This window comes from Triticum dicoccoides, chromosome 7B (assembly GCF_002162155.2).
Source record: "Triticum dicoccoides isolate Atlit2015 ecotype Zavitan chromosome 7B, WEW_v2.0, whole genome shotgun sequence".
Taxonomy (NCBI): domain Eukaryota; kingdom Viridiplantae; phylum Streptophyta; class Magnoliopsida; order Poales; family Poaceae; genus Triticum; species Triticum dicoccoides.
This window is the reverse complement of record NC_041393.1, coordinates 444,488,969-444,506,181: the sequence shown is the minus strand read 5'-3', so window position 1 is coordinate 444,506,181 and position 17,213 is coordinate 444,488,969. Positions and strand designations below refer to the sequence as shown.

Here is a 17,213-nt window from a genome sequence, read left to right as displayed (position 1 = left end):
GCCACAGCCAAGCGCGCCGCACTGTGACGATGGGCATGATCTAGCTCTGCCGCCGAACAGTGCTTTGGTGGCCGCACACGAATCCGCTCCGGCCATTAGCCCGGAGCCGATCGCCCAGATCGAGGGCCGGTGGATAGACGCCGCCCCGGGGGCTTCAACATCCACGGCGATGGAGCCGAATACTAATCTTGTCCCCTGCGAAACTCGTGATTCCGAGGCGCCGGACTCCGAACCTCCCGCGCCCCTTCCAATCGATCCAGATTGGGCGCCGGTTATGGAATTCACCGCCGCGGACATCTTTCAATGCTCGCCTTTTGGCGATATCTTAAATTCACTAAAGCATCTCTCGTTATCAGGAGAGTCCTGGCCGGATTATGGCCAGGATGGTTGGGATGCGGATGACGAAGAAATTCAGAGCCCACCCACCACCCACTTTGTAGCCACTGTCGACGATCTAACCGACATGCTAGACTACGACTCCGAAGACATCGACGCTATGGACGACGACGCCGGAGACGAACAGGAACCAGCACCCACAGGGCACTGGAAGGCCACCTCGTCATATGACGTATACATGGTGGATACCCCAAAAGATGGGGACGGCGAAGGAACAGCGGAGGCAAATTCCTTAAAGAAACAGCCCAAGCGCCGGCGTCAGCGGCGCCGCTCTAAATCTCGCCACAGCAAAAACGGAGATTCCGGCACAGGAGATAATAATACTCCAGAGAGTGTCGAAGACAATCCCCTCCCGCAAGACTCAGCGCAGGAGGATGCAGAAGCAAGCCCTCATGAGGGGGCGGCAGATGAAGAGGTCGAGGATCATAATTATATGCCTCCCTCCGAAGACGAGGCAAGCCTCAACAATGACGAATTCGTCGTACCCGAGGATCCCGTCGAACAAGAGCGCTTCAAGTGCAGGCTTATCGCCACAGCAAACAGCCTAAAGAAAAAGCAGCAACAGCTTTAAGCTGATCAGGACCTGCTGGCCGATCGATGGACCGAGGTCCTCGCGGGCGAAGAGTATAAACTCGAACATCCCTCCAAAAGTTACCCAAAACGCAAGCTGCTCCCCCGATTAGAGGAGGAAGCATACATACATCCATCACCAGCGCACGACATGGCTGACCGACCACCCCGTGGTCATGACAAAGAGGCATCCAGGCCCCCAGCCAAGACCATACCCCGGCATCGCTCCAAAAGTACGAAGCCAAGAGGGAACGCGCCGGACTTGCGAGACATATTGGAGGACAAAGCAAGGCAATCCCGATCCATCTATGGATCACGTGGGCGCCCTACGACCTATGACGAATACCGTCGTGCCGGATACAATAACCCCGACCGGGCCGAACACAGCAGACAGCGCTCTCTCGAGCTGCGTCGCGATATTGCTCAATACAGGGGCATCGCACACCCGTTATGCTTCACTGACGAAGTAATGGATCATCAGATCCCCGAAGGGTTTAAACCCGTAAACATTGAATCTTACGATGGCACAACAGACCCCGCGGTGTGGATCGAAGACTATCTTCTCCACATCCATATGGCCCGCGGCGACGATCTCCACGCCATAAAGTACCTCCCACTCAAGCTTAGAGGACCAGCTCGGCATTGGCTTAACAGCTTGCCCGTAGAGTCAATTGGGTGTTGGAAGGACCTGGAGGCCGCGTTCCTTGATAACTTCCAAGGCACATATGTGCGACCACCAGATGCCGATGACCTCAGCCACATCATTCAGCAGTCAGACGAATCGGCCAGGCAATTCTGGACACGGTTCTTGACAAAGAAAAATCAAATCGTCGATTGTCCGGACGCAGAGGCCCTTGCAGCCTTTAAACATAACATCCGGGACGAATGGCTAGCCCGGCACCTGGGGCAGGAAAAGCCGAAATCCATGGCAGCCCTCACATCGTTAAGGACCCGCTTTTGTGCGGGAGAGGACAGCTGGCTAGCCCGCAGCAACAATCTCCGTAAAAATTCTGGCAGTCCGGATACTAAGGACAACAACGGCAGGTCACGTCGAAACAAAAACAATCGCCGAATTAACGGCGACGATAAGGAGGATACGGCAGTCAATGCCGGATTCCGAGGCTCTAAACCCGATCAACGGAAGAAGCCATTTAAAAGAACCATTTCGGGTCCATCCAATTTGTACCGAATACTCGACCGCTCATGCCAGATACATGGCACCCCTGAAAAGCCAGCTAACCACACCAATAGATTGCTGGGTATTCAAGCAGGCCGGCAAGTTAATTGCCGAAAACAATGACAAGGGGCTAAATAGCGACGACGAGGAAGAGACCCGGCCACCGAATAACAGAGCACAGAAGGGTTTTCCCCCACAAGTACGGACGGTGAATATGATATACGCGACCCATATACCCAAGAGGGAGAGGAAACGCGCACTAAGGGACGTCTATGCGATGGAGCCAGTCGCCCCAAAGTTCAACCCATGGTCCTCTTGTCCGATCACTTTCGATCGAAGAGACCATCCGACCAGCATACGCCATGGCGGATTCGCCGCATTGGTCTTAGACCCAATCGTCGATGGGTTTCACCTCACGAGAGTCCTGATGGACGGCGGCAGTAGCCTGGACCTGCTTTATCAGGATATAGTGCGCAAAATGGGCATAGACCCATCAAGGATTAAACCTAAAAAAACAACCTTTAAAGGTGTCATACCAGGAGTGGAAGCCAACTGTACAGGCTCAGTCACACTGGAAGTGGTCTTCGGATCCCCGGATAATTTCCGGAGCGAGGAATTAGTCTTCGACATAGTCCCGTTTCGCAGCGGCTATCACGCCCTGCTCGAACGAACCGCGTTTGCCAAATTCAACGCGGTGCCGCACTATGCATACCTAAAGCTCAAAATGCCAGGCCCTCGTGGAGTCATCACGGTCAATGGGAATACGGAACGCTCCCTCCGAACGGAGGAACATACAGCGGCTCCCGCGGCAGAAGTACAGAGCAGCCTTTTCAGGCAATTCTCGAGTCCGGCCGTTAAACGGCCGGATACAACAAAGCGCGCCCGGAGCAATATCAACCAAGACCACCTGGCGCGATCAGAGCACGCGTAGCAATGCGGCCCCAACCCTCGCCCGCGTAAGATCGCAAGAATAACACTCCGCGTACATCATTACGCTTTGGAGATACCATGGGCACAGGGGAGGGGGCACGATCACAACGGACCCGGAGTGCGGTTCGACCACACCAGGGGCTCGCAAATGTGCCTCTTTTTTATTATTATCATTTTTCTTATCTTTTGTACACAGGACTCTGTTAACCAGAAGCCCTGTCCGGCGGTGAACCTGCCGAACTCATGATGCAACAGTCAGGGACTAAAGAAGGTCGCGTCGAACACTCAGGTGGTCTCAATTACGAGCATTAAATTCAATTATATACACCAAATCCGCAGCTGATCCCTGGAGGGGGACATGTTTATTTAGTCCAAATCCCTTGCTTACCGCACTACTTGTATTAGTCCGCTCTACTAGCAGACTTTTTCTTTCATTAATAATGCAGCACCTTTATGATCGCAATTGCATTACATTTTATATATATGTTCATTATATGACATTCTGGCACCCGTATATTTTTGGTACGGCATAATACACAAGGGGCTTATGTTCCCCACTTTATGGTGTGATAAAGTCCGAACACTTTCACAAGTGCGGCACCCCGAACTTATAGCTTTATATGAATCGGCTCCGAATCATGTCTTGGGTCAATAGTTGGGTTTGCCCGGCTCCCATGTTTGGCTCCTTACGTTTCCGTTCCGTCGGCTAAGGTAGCACTGGGAGAACCACTGCGATTGCGCCCCGGTTGAGCCGGGTTAACGCCTCAGTGGAGAAAGCTAAAACTGACCAGCATGATAAGGCGAGAGACTGGTCGCTGTTCGAGAGGTTTTTTCGGGTCCTTAAAGACTCACGCCGCTTCGAGCGAAGTTCCGGATTATGTCCGATGAAGGCGTGGATAGCGCCCCGGATTCGGTCTTCCGAATACCAGGGGCTTCGCCAAAATTTGAAATTATAGAATTCTATGGCTAAGTGAGAGTGTTCAAGCATTATAAGTCCGGTCGCCTTGTTCGTCGTGTTGAGCGCCTCCCTAGATGGACCCAAATATGGGAACAAGAGTGCTCAAGTTTATCACCGAACACCCCAGCACTTGTGGCTTGGGGGCTGAAGCCAATGACTTGCCATCTCTCAGATTTTATAAACGGCTGCACAGAAGGTAATATTTTAAATTAAACAAGCGTTGCTCATGGCGCATATGAACGAAGTTTTCAGCGCACAGGATAAATACATAGCGAGTTCACTCAAAGATTACATTTCGGGAGCACTCATCTGCAATATTGCAGGCTCCCTTCAGGACAATATTATAATACTTCTCTGGCATGCGATACTCCTTGCCTGGTGGCGGTGGGTCCGTGAGAATCTTCTCCGCATCCAATTTGCCCCATTGCACCTTTATGCGGGCAAGGGCCCGACGAGCACCTTCGATACAGGCGGAGCGCTTGACTACATCCAGCCTAGGGCAGGCATCCACCAGCCGCCGCACGAGGCCAAAGTAGCTACCAGGCATGGCCTGTCCAGGCCACAGCCGGACTATGAGGCCCTTCATGGCCTCCTCAGCTACTTTGTGGAGTTCGACCAGCTGCTTCAGCTGGTCGCTTAGGGGCACCGGATGGCCGGCCTCAGTATACTGAGACCAGAAGACCTTCTCCGTCGAGCTCCCCTCCTCGCCACGATAGAATGCGGCGGCATCAGCCACACTACTCGGCAGATCTGCAAATGCCCCTGGAGAGCTCCGAATTCGGGTAAGTATCAGGTAGTTTACATTAACATGCCTACTTTGCATGAAAAACGCCTTACCCGTCGCTATTTTCTTTATGTCCTCAACCTCTTGAAGGGCCTTATGGGCCTCGGCCTTGGCGGACTTGGCACTTTCGAGAGCCGAGGCAAGCTCGGACTCTCGAGTCTTGGAGTCACGCTCCAAACTCTCATGTTTTTCCATGAGAACCTGGAGCTCTTGCCGAACTTCCGCCACCCGCGCCTCTTGCTTTTCTCGCTCAGCCTGTTCCGCGGCCGCATTGCGTTCGGCCGCGGACACAGCATCCTTCAGGGTTGCCACCTCGTTAGTGGCCCCTGCAATGCACATATTATCCTTGTTACTTTTATTTGCAACCAAAATCCTTTTCTGTAAGGTACTTATTCAAAGAGGTGTTACTCACTTTCTTTTTCCTCGAGCTACTTCTTTGCATGGCCGAGCTCTTGCTCGGACCGCTCGAGATCCTTTTTTAGCACCTCAACCTCCGCCGTTAGTGCGGCAAAGGTCAGCAATGCAGCCTGCAAACCCATATTGACATATTTTAGGTAACCCTGCGTATATCTTATTATAGATCCTTAGTCCGGCTTTTCTTTCCGAACACCGAACCAAGCATCAGGGGCTACTGTCTATGCGGTATTATATTACATAATTTTAAATTTTTACCTCAAAGCCTGTTAAAAGGCTACTGCAGGCTTCGGTCAGCCCGCTTTTCGCGAGCTGAACCTTCTCAATCACCGCACTCATGATAGTGCGGTGTTCTTCCTCGATGGAAGCGCTTTTAAGCGCCTCCAGCAGGTTATCCGGCGCCTCCGGTTGGACGGAGGCCGCTGGCGTCACGGTCCTGCCCTTCTTTTGAAGGGGCCGCTTGTCGGACTCTGGAACCACTGCGGGTTCCGATATAGAGTCCGGCACGAAGTCCGGGGGGCTGCCTGACGGCGCCTCCGGAGCCTCCTCCTGATGGGTCCCTCTCTGGGATCCCACCTCGACGTCCTCGTTGGCGCATGGGGTGGAGGCAGTCGGGATGGAATTCACATCCGACGAGGCCAATGACCCGCTCGATGAGTCGGGGAGATCATCGTTGGCCGGACTACGGACAGAATGCGGCGTTAGAAGGATACTACACGACATAAAAGAAATTGCACATCAAGGATCCGGATACTTACGATCTTGCCGGACGCCTGGCCCTTGGAGGCCGCTCATCCTCACCAACACTGATGTTGGCGGAACTGTCCGGGGGGATAGTTCTCCCCCTCTTGGACCCTTCGGCCCCCCGATGGGGGAGGCCTTCCTTTTCTTCTCTCCCTCCTCTGGGAGAGAGTACTCCTCCTCGTCGTCTTCGGAGGAGGAGTCCTCATCGTTGTCAGACGCCTGATTGCGGGAACTCTTTCGAGTCCCCGCGGCCACCTTCTTGGCCTTCTTCTCCGGCACCACATGCGGTGCCGGAACCAGCAGCCTTGTTAAACGGGCGTTCGCTGGGTCTTCTGGCATGGGAGTCGGGCTGATGAGCAGCTTGGCCTTCTCCATCCATTCCTGTCAAAGGAAGAGGCAGAATGAAGCCTCACTAGAGTCAATCTAATTATCACAAGTGTCCCGTAATGGGGTTGAATCACTTACCTCGTCAGTTGGATTCTGCGAGCTGAATCCACGGTCTTTGGTTGCGGACGTAGGGGCTTCGGCGCCCTTGAACAGCACCCTACAGGCGCCTTCGTATGTTGTATCGAAGAGCCCGTTTAGCGCCTGGTGCTGTTCCGGATTAAACTCCCACAAATTAAATGTCCGTTCTTGGCATGGGAGGATCCGCCGAATGAGCATGACTTGGACCACGTCGACGAGCCTGAGCTTATTGCTCACCATCTTCTTGATACATGCTCGGAGTCCCGTCACCTCCACCGGATTCCCCCACTGCAAGCCCTTCTGTTTCCAGGAGGTGAGCTGTGTGGGGATGCCAGATCTAAACTCGGGGGCCGCCGCCCATGTGGATTTGCGCGGCTCGGTGATGTAGAACCACCCCAATTGCCACCCCTTGACGGAGTCCACGAAGGTCCCTTCTAGCCAAGGGACGTTGGGCAATTTGCCCAACATAGCGCCTCCGCATTCCGCTTGCGTACCCTTCACAACCTTCGGCTTGACGTTAAAGGTCTTGAGCCACAGGCCGAAGTGGGGCCGGATGCAGAGAAAGGCCTCGCACACGATGATAAACGCCGAGATGTTGAGGATAAAGTTCGGCGCCAGATCGTGGAAATCCAGGCCGTAGTAAAACATGAGCCCCCGGACAAATGGATGGAGCGGAAAGCCTAGTCCGCGGAGGAAGTGGGGAAGGAAGACGACCCTCTCATGAGGCCCGAGGGTAGGGATGAGCTGCCCCTCGTCGGGCAGCCGATGCGTGATGTCACCGGAAAGGTATCCGGCGCTGCGCAGTTTGGTGATGTCCTCCTCCTTGACGGTGGAGGCTAACCATTTGCCTCCTGCTCCAGACATATTCGGAGAAGGTCGAGGTGAGATGCGCGAGTTCGGGCGTTGGAGCTTGAATTCGCAGGGATGGATAAGCAAAGGAGGAAGAAGGCGTAGGTGAGAAGGTGAATCCTTATCCCTTATATATAGGCGGACAAAACTATGCGTCCCTCGCTAGCCTGGTAAAACTCGCTTGTCTCCCAAGCGCCACCGTTGATGGCGTGGTCGGGTTACCCACGCACGTATTGATGAGAATCCCAGAATAAGGGGAACACGACCTCTGCTTCGACAAGACGTGCCGAAGAAACCGCTTCGCTAAACATGCTGAGGTGGTATAGTAATTCAAACAAAGGCCTGGTGGCGGTGTGATGTCACGCCGCATAATACGTCAGCAGATTGAACTAAGTGTACATTTTATTCTCTCTACAGTGGAATGTGGAATTTATTTTGCAGAGCCGGACACTATCCTGGTGTTCATTATCTTCTCTGGATTATTCAAGGGAGGAACCCGCCTTGCAATGCCGAACATTATGCACGCCGGACTTATCGTCATTGAAGACTGGTTCAGGGGCTACTGAGGGAGTCCTGGACTAGGGGGTGTTCGGACAGCCGGACTATCAATGTCCGCCGGACTCCAAGACTACGAAGATACAATATTGAAGACTCCGGCTCGTGTCCGGAAGGTACTTTACTTGGCGTGGAAGGCAAGCTTGGCGATACGGATACGTAGATCTCCTACTATTGTAACCGACTCTGTGTAACCCTAGCCCTCTCCGGTATCTATATAAACAGGAGGGCTTTAGTCCGTAGGACAACATACATTACAACAATCATACCATAGGCTAGCTTCTAGGGTTTAGCCTCCTTGATCTCGTGGTAGATCTACTCTTGTACTACCCATATCATCAATATTAATCAAGCAGGAGTAGGGTTTTACCTCCATCGAGAGGGCCCAAACCTGGGTAAAAAACATCGTGTCCCTTGTCTCCTGTTACCATCCGCCTAGACGCACAGTCCGGGACCCCCTACCCGAGATCCGCCGGTTTTGACACCGACAGGGGGGCTGGGTAGTCGAGGCGCGGCGTGTTGCCGCCCTCGATGTACTCGAGGACGGCGTCCAGCGTGCACCCTGGCACGCCCCACCATCGACGCCGGTCGGCGGAGTTTTGCCTGCCGGGGGGCACGACGCCGTTGGTGGCCTCGAGCTGCTGGGCGTGACGGCGGTGGAAGTAGGGCTCCCACAGCGGGTTGTCGGGGGCGTACCGCGGCGCATCCCTCGCCGCAGGCGGCAGATTCGACCGGATGCGGGCGATCTTCGCGTGCCGCACCGCGCCGGAGGGTACCGGGGGCACCGGCACGCCGCCGGCGCTGATCCTCCACGCCCCGGGCACCCGCATGTCCGGCGGGACCGGGTACTCGGCCTCGTAAAGGAGGCGAGCCTCGTCTTCATGGAGATGGCGGCGGCCGAAGCCGTTCGCCGCCGCGCCGTCGCCTGGGAAACGTTCGGCCATTGGAGGAGAGGAGAGGGAGGAAGGAGCGATGGTGGAGGGGAAGGAGCGACGGCGGAGGGGAAGTGTGAGCGACCGAGTGCGCCGGGGCGCGGCATATATAGGCCGACGCGCCGCCCACACGCGTGGCACCGTGCGTACGCGTGGCGGGCGAGGCGAGGGCGAGGGACGCGCGTCGTCCGGCCTTCACTGCGCCGCCCGTGAAGCATCAATGGCGCAGGCTGACCAGCGCGGCAGCGCGGCAACTTTGGCATTGATTCGCCGCGGGAAACGAGGCGATGAGGACGACGAAGGGCCGAGAAGTAAACTGGTCACTGACGCGTCGGGCCCGCGGTTTCTTCGCGCCAAAAAACTTCGCCCGGCGCCCCCGAGCGCCCCCCAGCGCGCGGGGTTCGGGCTGGGTCCGCCGGCGCTGTTTTCGGCCCAAGCCGGCGAAAATCGGGCTCCTAGGGGCGCGACTGGGCCGTTTTTTTGGCGCCGGCGCGAAAAAAAACGCCTGGGAAGGCCTTCTTGGGGGCGCGGCTGGAGATGCCCTAACAAAGCAGGGTCATAATGGTTTGTTTGCTCGATATCTATCCTCCCCCCCGTGGCGCACCCAGGAGGCACCGGGGGCGAACCCGCCGCTGCTCCAAGCTCCCCCTCCCTTGCGCCCCTCGTCGCCGCTGCCGCCGGCTCCTTTCGCCGTGGTGGCGGCGGCCCCCTGCCGCCAAATGGTGTCGGGGGAGGCTCTCTTCGTGGCGTCGACGGCCGTCGGGTTCGACTGGGGACGGCGATGGCGGCTCACCGACGTGGGTAGGCCGGGGCAGCGGCCCCGGGAACGCGATGGCGGGGGTGATGTGGCGCACCGACGACCTTCCTTGGCGCTGCAGCCCAGATCTGGCACGGTCGATGGCTGCTGCGGCGGGCCACCGCGGGTGTCAGGCTGGTCGGGACACGGTGGTTCCGACCGGGATCTGCATGTCCGTGGCGGCGGTGGCGTGCCACAGGAGAGGACGGCGACGCGGCGGCGTCGCATGGGACGGGATGGCGTGCAGTTTTCTGCCCTGCGGCCGGTGGTGGTGTGGCTGCACTTGTCCTCGCGGGAGGGCATGTGGCGGCGCGTGGAGGGGCCTGCCAGCCCGGCGTGGTGCTCAGCACGGAGTTGCGGCCTGCAGGTCGCCTGTTCTGCGCGGTGGAGGCCCGTCGGGGCGCTTGGCAGAGGTGCGGCATGGGCGTGCGCGTGCTGGGCACGACGGAGGCGGCGGATCTGGCATGACGGCGCTCGTGGGCTCTGCTGCTCCTTCAACAGTGGCTTCATGTGGTGCCAAGGGCCTGCTTCGTCCGAGGGGCTTGGAGGATGCCGGGGCGGCGGCCCCGGGTCTTTGGCCGCCGGATCTTGCCGGCGGGTTGTGGTGGTGGTTATGCCGACGAAGCTGGAGATGCTGCGGCTGGCAGGTCACAGAGAGCCGGTGGATGTCGACCATGTGGATTGTGTGTTGTGCAGTGCTTCGGATCTGCTCGATTTTCAAGGTGTGGTGGAGCTCCAAGCGAAAGTCTAGCCCCGACTTTGGGTCGGTGCCGGCAACAGTGGCGCCATGGTGTTGCTCCTCTTCTTGAAGGCGTTGTCGTGGAGCTCCATTACACGACTCTCCGGGAGAAATCCCTAGCTTCGGTGATCGAAGCGGGCAATGACGGCGCCTACGTCATTTCCTTCTTGGAGGCATCGCCTTGGAGAGTCAGCATTTTGTAGTTTGCATGGATCTCTTTATCGTCAGGGACAGTGGACGTCGGGGTGGCATCTCCGGGTGGTTTCTGATTGTGCGCCGAGATGGCGATCTCGGGAACAATGCGAGCGGCAACTCTATGAGGTGGGGCTCTGGCTCGACATTGGTTGGGTGGCATTTTTGTTCCGCTTGGGCGGTAGGGATGTCGGCTCGGTCGATGCGCCTCAGAGGGGGCGGTCTGACTTTACGTCGGGGCCGCGGCCTAGGAAGTGGTGCGACGTTCGTGGTCTGCGAGCGGTTGCCTTGAGCAGCGTGGGCTGCGGGCAGCTGGGTTGTGCGGCGTTGTTGCTCAAGGGAGCGGTGGTATGTCGGGGTGGCGGCCCCGGAAGGCGGTGCTGGTTGAGTGCGCTAGGCGCGACGGAGCGGTGGATGTCAGGGCGGCGGCCCCGAGAGAATCACTGTGGCGATCGGGCTTCTGTGGCAGTGATGATGGTGCGAGCGATGTAGGCGACGCGGCAATGGTTGCGGTAGTCGGCTCTTCTCCGGCGTGTTTGTGGTTTTTGCCTCGGTTTGTCTGTTGTTGTGGAGTCGAAGCTGCGGCGGCGGGGCTCTGTGGTGTACGATGACCGGCTGTAGGTGGTCCGTTCGGCGATCTTCTGTGGCGCCAGCCGTGCCTGGTTTTGTTCTTCTGAGCTCTCCGTCAGAGTCGGAGCTGCATTGTCTGGTCGCAGGTCGGCATGTCGTCGATTAGGGTGGGCTTTGCCCCTGTGTGTTTCAGTTTTGGGGTGTGGGCTTGGCCCTTGCTTTTTCGGTTTTTGCCCGGTTTTTCATAATTAACTGGGCAATTCTCTTCTGCTCAATTAATAGATGAGGCAATCTTTGTCTCCGTTTCGAAAAAAACAAAGCAGGGTCCAGGGACCGGAGGAGGAATGTCTGTTGTATATGTGTTGATAAGAATTCGGCCCATTGCAGAAATAGACTTCAAGACATGGGAAAAATCTCGGACATGACAGTTTCCAGCTTTTGTTAGTTTCGTACATTTTAAAAATACCAATGGTACAGACTGAAAAGACTTAGTCGTACTCCGATGATGCAAGGAGAGGGATTTTGTTTTTCTTCGGTTGACTCAGCTGAGTAGGTTCCTTGGCTATTCGAAAAAAAAAAGTAGGTTCCTTGGCTTCTTTGGTTATTCTTCTCGAAACTTTTGAGCAAAGTATTCAATTCTGGAGTACCTGATATGAGATTCACTGAAATGCCATCCTTCAAAAGTAGCTCCTGACCATAAACTATTCAATCAATATGCACCGGAAAATTCTTGATGCCAAACCGTTTGAGCAGTGGAAGAGAAACACCCTTACTTTCAAAAAAATCACTACATTAAAGACGATGCTCTCATAGAGTTCTAATAGCAAAAATAATTTATTTCCCGTCTTTGCCTCTTTGATTGCACACTGAAATGGCTAATCTAGATAAATCAACTACACTGATATGGCACACTATCAGTAGCCTATTTTGGTACAGGGAATATTACTGATGCCACAATCAGTAAGTTGTTTCAAAACAAACTATAAAATAGGATGTCTGTATAGCATGTTACTATGTATCAAACCTTCCCATCGAGACAAATGCCTAGTTTCACTAACAACCTAATCTTGTCAAGCAGATAAGAAATTCGAATCATGCTGAAAACATCATCAAAATAATGGATTGCAAAACATCACTCTGAAAGCACACATAATCTCTGATGTCTACTTCATTGAAAATAAGAGCATCCACAAAAGGCTCGGTAAGGCTAATGACTACCCTTCTGGAGAATCTTGGAAGGTGTTCTTGACAGAATGTTTTCAGGCTCTTAGAACCATTGTCTCCAGAGTACTCATGCAGAGACCCTTTTTCTATAGTGATGTATGATAAATGAAAAGACGAGCGGATTTTGCAACCTAGACACCAAATTTTCTGTGAAGAGTTTTTTCATTATCACAATGCTATAATGCTAAGGACCAACAATATAAAATTTTAATAAGCTTACCTTCACAGTTTAGTCCATGAGGACAGCTTGTAGCACAAATTGCCCTTCTGCATGTTGTGTGTAGAACTACATAACAGAAGCCAGGTAATTCCTTGCTCGGACACTTCTCTGTTGAACGTTTGCAGTGTAATCTCCTGAATGGTGACAAAGCTTGAACGTTGATTGGAATGAAGGGAAAATATATTTTGTATTCCCCTGATCATCCAATGCATTTTCTCCATAACCAAATGATAAATAGGTAGCCTTAGGGCCACTACCACTTAAGTTTGTATTATAAGCAATGCACTTTAGGGCCTGTTTGGCAATGAAGTTATTTAAAAATGGAAAAAACTAACACCCACACGTGTGGCATCTTGCACACCATCCACACGCCTTCATCACCACTCATTTTGTCACGTATGAACAGATGGCATCACCAGGAATCCTTTTGATTTCCGGCTTAAAAATATTTTATCTCCTAATTAAAAAAATTGAATTAAAATCCGTTTTTCCCATTAAATCCGTCTCGACAAGATCTTCAAAACTAGACTCCATGTTGATATGTTTCGACGGAAAAAAAAAATCTTATAAGTTGCCATGATGTTTACACTGTAGTTGCCATACTGCTTAAATTAAAGTTGCCATGTGACAATTTTAGTTTGTAGAGCATGGCAATTTTAGTTTTTTTATGATGACAATTATAGTATTTTGACCATGAAAATTATTTTTTATATGGACCATGACAATTTTAAGTGCATGTATCATGGCAATTTTAGTTTATGGTTCATGGCAAGTCTAGTTTCTTACTTTCCCGTTTTATAATATGTCAAAATTTACTTTTAAATGTAGAAAAAAATAGCTGAAACATATCATGACAACTTCAATGTAAATATTATGGCAATTCATTTGCAATAGACATGGCAACTTTTAACCAAAAAAATCATCAAAATATATTGATATGGGATGTAGTTTCGAAGATCTCGTCGCGAGGGATTTAATGATGAAAACGGATCTTCAATCGGATTTTTAATTTAAGAGATAAAACATTTTACATTGAAAATCCAAAAAAAAATCCACATGGATGCATGCGGTGACGTGACACGGTCTGTGTATTATAGGACGTGTGGGTGAATTTGGCTCCCACCATACATGTGGGCATTAGCATTGTCCTTAAAAATTACAGAACAGGCAATGTGTATATTATAAGCAATGCACATTAGAGCCTAGTTTAGGAACTGTTTCTTCTTTAGAGAGACAACCATATGAACGGAATAACAGAATAAATCACGAAATCATATAAAGCACATATTCTTGCTTGTAAAAGAAGGGGCAACCGGAAAGGTGATTCACGAACTGAAAGCAATCAAACCAAAAAAGCGCATGCCTCAAACTCCGAGACTCCAAAGCGGGTAACTATGACATAATTCCACTAGTCAAGTATATAAGTGTAATTCAAGAATAGATTTTCAAAAGAAATAACATAAAAAAGAACATAGAGAAGTTAGCATCATTGTTGTGTGATCATCTGCCTTGAACAAATTCAACCACTTCTGAAGCCAGGGCCTTATGATTGGAAGATCTTTTCAGAACAATTATTCTAGCATGAAACACAGATAATGCAGTAGACAGTCAATAAAAAATACGACAAGCAAACACAATTAGAGTTGCATAAATATGCGAACAAGCAAATCTAACAAAAGGGATACATTATACAAGGATAGTTGGGTACAAAAAACTCAAAAGTTTCTTTCCTTAGTGACACTTTCTCTTTCTCTTCTTTCTTAGATTCCTTGATGGCGCCGGTGGGTCAAGTGACATCATCAACTCACGAAGATATGTTGCTTTCAGCACAACTTTCATCTAGCTCCAGGTACCTCAGGACGACAATCTTGCAAAACAATGCCCATGGTCTTACCCAAGATGGTGAACACAGGTGCAGCACTCAACCTATTAATCCCACTAAGAGTCTTCCCAAAATAAGGACAAGACACCATAAAATAGTTTGTGGAATTGACTCTCTGAATTGTCTCAACTTTTAAATACGACTCAAGAGATTCCACTGTGGCATATGTAGACATTTTCTGATTAGTCATGCGAGATTGAGGAACAAACATGAAGGTGCACAGAGGTCCAACAAGATGCTCATCTTCAAACAAACTAATCTTCTCACAGCCTGAGTGAAATACTGTTCTGAGTGAACAAAATGAATCTCGTACAGCAACCAGTTCAGCATCAAACTCTGTCTTGTCAAAAAATACCACCTTCAAGCGCCTCTCCCTCCCCTTGACAAAACCTAATGGGGCTATCACTCTGACAGACGTGTCCTTAATCATGACACAACCACTACAATAGGCATCAGAATCATCCTTATCGGCCACAATAACCACAGACTTCCTTGCTATCTTAGAAATTCGAGATGACATGTTTGGTATCCTTTCCTGCGCAAAATTAAAAGCCATATTAATTGATTATCTTCAATTGGACCATATGTATCATGTTTTCTCTTTACTACTTAACCTAGACCGGACATACAAAACCACCATAGAAGCCGTATACGAGCCACACAAAAGAAAAACTTTCTCATTTTTAAGATTTCCTCTTGTCCCGTCTAGAAAAGGCAATGTAACATGTAGGGTGGTTTTCTCTTTACTACTTAACCTAGACCGGACATACAAAACCACCATAGATGCCGTATACGAGCCAGACAAATGAAAAACTTTCTCATTTTTAAGATTTCCTCTTGTCCCGTCTAGAAAAGGCAATGCAACATGTAGGGTGGTTTTCTAACAGAGAAAGGCGGGCATGGGGCAATGGAGTCTAGTAAGAACCAAGGCCGTAGCTATAAATATGCTGCACGGAAACAAACTCCTAAAAAAAAGAAGAATAGAAAGAAAAAATTCTACATAACCGCCCAATGGTGGCTCACTTCACCCCCTAACCTATAAAACCAGCTTTTCTACACCTAAACAAGTGAAAACCATTCATCTAACCCCTGAGGTAGTTTTGCAGTTCGGTTTTGATGACTTGGCATGCCACGTTCCCAAACATTAGACCTTATACGACATGACATTTGTGATGAACTACTTGAAGTGTTGGACGACATGTGCCTACTTAACCCTCAACAGAAGCAAATTAAACTACTCACAGGATGGATTCTGAAGAATAGTAGACTGCGTTTAAGAACAAAAATAACAGACCATAACACCAAAATTATACACTGGCATGAATATCAGTTCGTTTTATTTTTTTACACATATACTTCCATCCAAAGCTGTTCAGTCATTAAGGAACACAGTGCATGTGATAGGAAACTTGTCTCGATAGTTTATTTGCTACTCCCTCCGTGTCAAAAACGCTCTTATATTATGGAGCCGAGGGAGTAGTTAAATTGCCCAAAATCAGAAATCACATCCCACATCGATTTATTGCCAGGCGAAACTTGAGAGGGCTCGGAAGAGATGGAAGAACAGACGCACCTTACAGATATGATCCACCCGATTCAACTGATGCTCGTTTCCTTCTTCCCTAGCCCCTCTCACAGAGCTTCCCTTTTCTCACTGAGAATTCCTTTAAAATCAAGAACATAGGGCACGGTTAGGGTTTGAAGAAATGTTGGATGCAAAGGGTGAGAGGGAGAGGGAGAGGGAGTGGGGTAAGGGCGGTCTCACCAACCTAAGTGCGGAGACGCGTCGGAGATTACAACCTCGCCGAAGATGCGGGTGCTCGCCGCCTTGAAGCCTCGGCACTGTTGCACGTCGGGTTGGTAGGGCGGAGCGCCAGAGCCGACGAACCGCGGAGAGCTAGGTCTGGCCCTTGTGGATCCGCACGCGGGGCCCGACGACGGCGAGTCCTCTGGCGGCGGCGTGCTCTCTTGGCGGCGGCGGCGGCGTGGGAGCCTAGAGGAGAAGGAACTCGGGAGAGAGACGGCAGGCTTTTTTTTTAGAGAGAGAGAGAGGTAGAGACGGCAGGCTTTTGAATAAATTGGCCATTTGTACCCAAACCAATTTTTTTAGGTGAACCCAAACCAAATTGGCCCAAAGCGACATTGGTATTTTTTTAAGCCCAAAACAATATCATCTGTAAACCACCAACCCTGAGAGTTGGAATTACTAATTTCTACTACCGATTCTCAAAAAAAAAAAAATACTAATCTCTACTACCTAAAAAATGAGTAAGGTTCCTTTTGCCAGCGGACTGCGTTCCGCCCAGTTTTCGCCTGCCTCTGCATATGCCTCCTGCACCGCAACCCTCATCCTTTATTTCCATCCGTCGGTCCACCCTCTCTGGTCCTTCTTCCTTCTCTCCCAGGCCCCAGCGCACCTACCCCCGAACTCTACACGCCACCGCATCTTCCACCCCTTGCCATCGCCGCCACATCGCATGAGCCTCTTCTTCTTACCCCGTTTTGCCATCATCCTTGCACTGCGCAGAGCCTTTCGTCGATCTGGTCGTGTTTCTCGTCCGACATCGCCATGTCGCACTCATCTGCCCTATGATGTCGTACTGAACGCGTGCTCCTAACCCCCAAATGTCGCCGGATCCGGGACGTACAAGATACATGGGCAATCCCGCCGGATCTGGTCGTCCCCGACCCCCAAAGTCGGTGGTGGCCACGACGGAAGATCAGCCGCTCATGGCGGCAGCCAACTCTGCCCTCGGTCGTCGTTGAGGATGGGGAGGCAAACGCATGTTGAGGCGGGGAGCTGGTACATGGGGTTC

General features: G+C 51.5%; 1 long non-coding RNA gene across 1 annotated transcript; it reads right to left on the bottom strand.

The window, feature by feature from the left end:
- Positions 1 to 14,127: 14,127 nt before the first annotated feature.
- Positions 14,128 to 16,426, bottom strand: LOC119340223. The gene is made up of 3 exons (XR_005164458.1): positions 16,167 to 16,426; positions 15,971 to 16,061; positions 14,128 to 14,932 (listed from the first exon to the last, which is right to left on the bottom strand). It is a non-coding gene; the product is annotated as an uncharacterized LOC119340223 (long non-coding RNA).
- Positions 16,427 to 17,213: the final 787 nt, after the last annotated feature.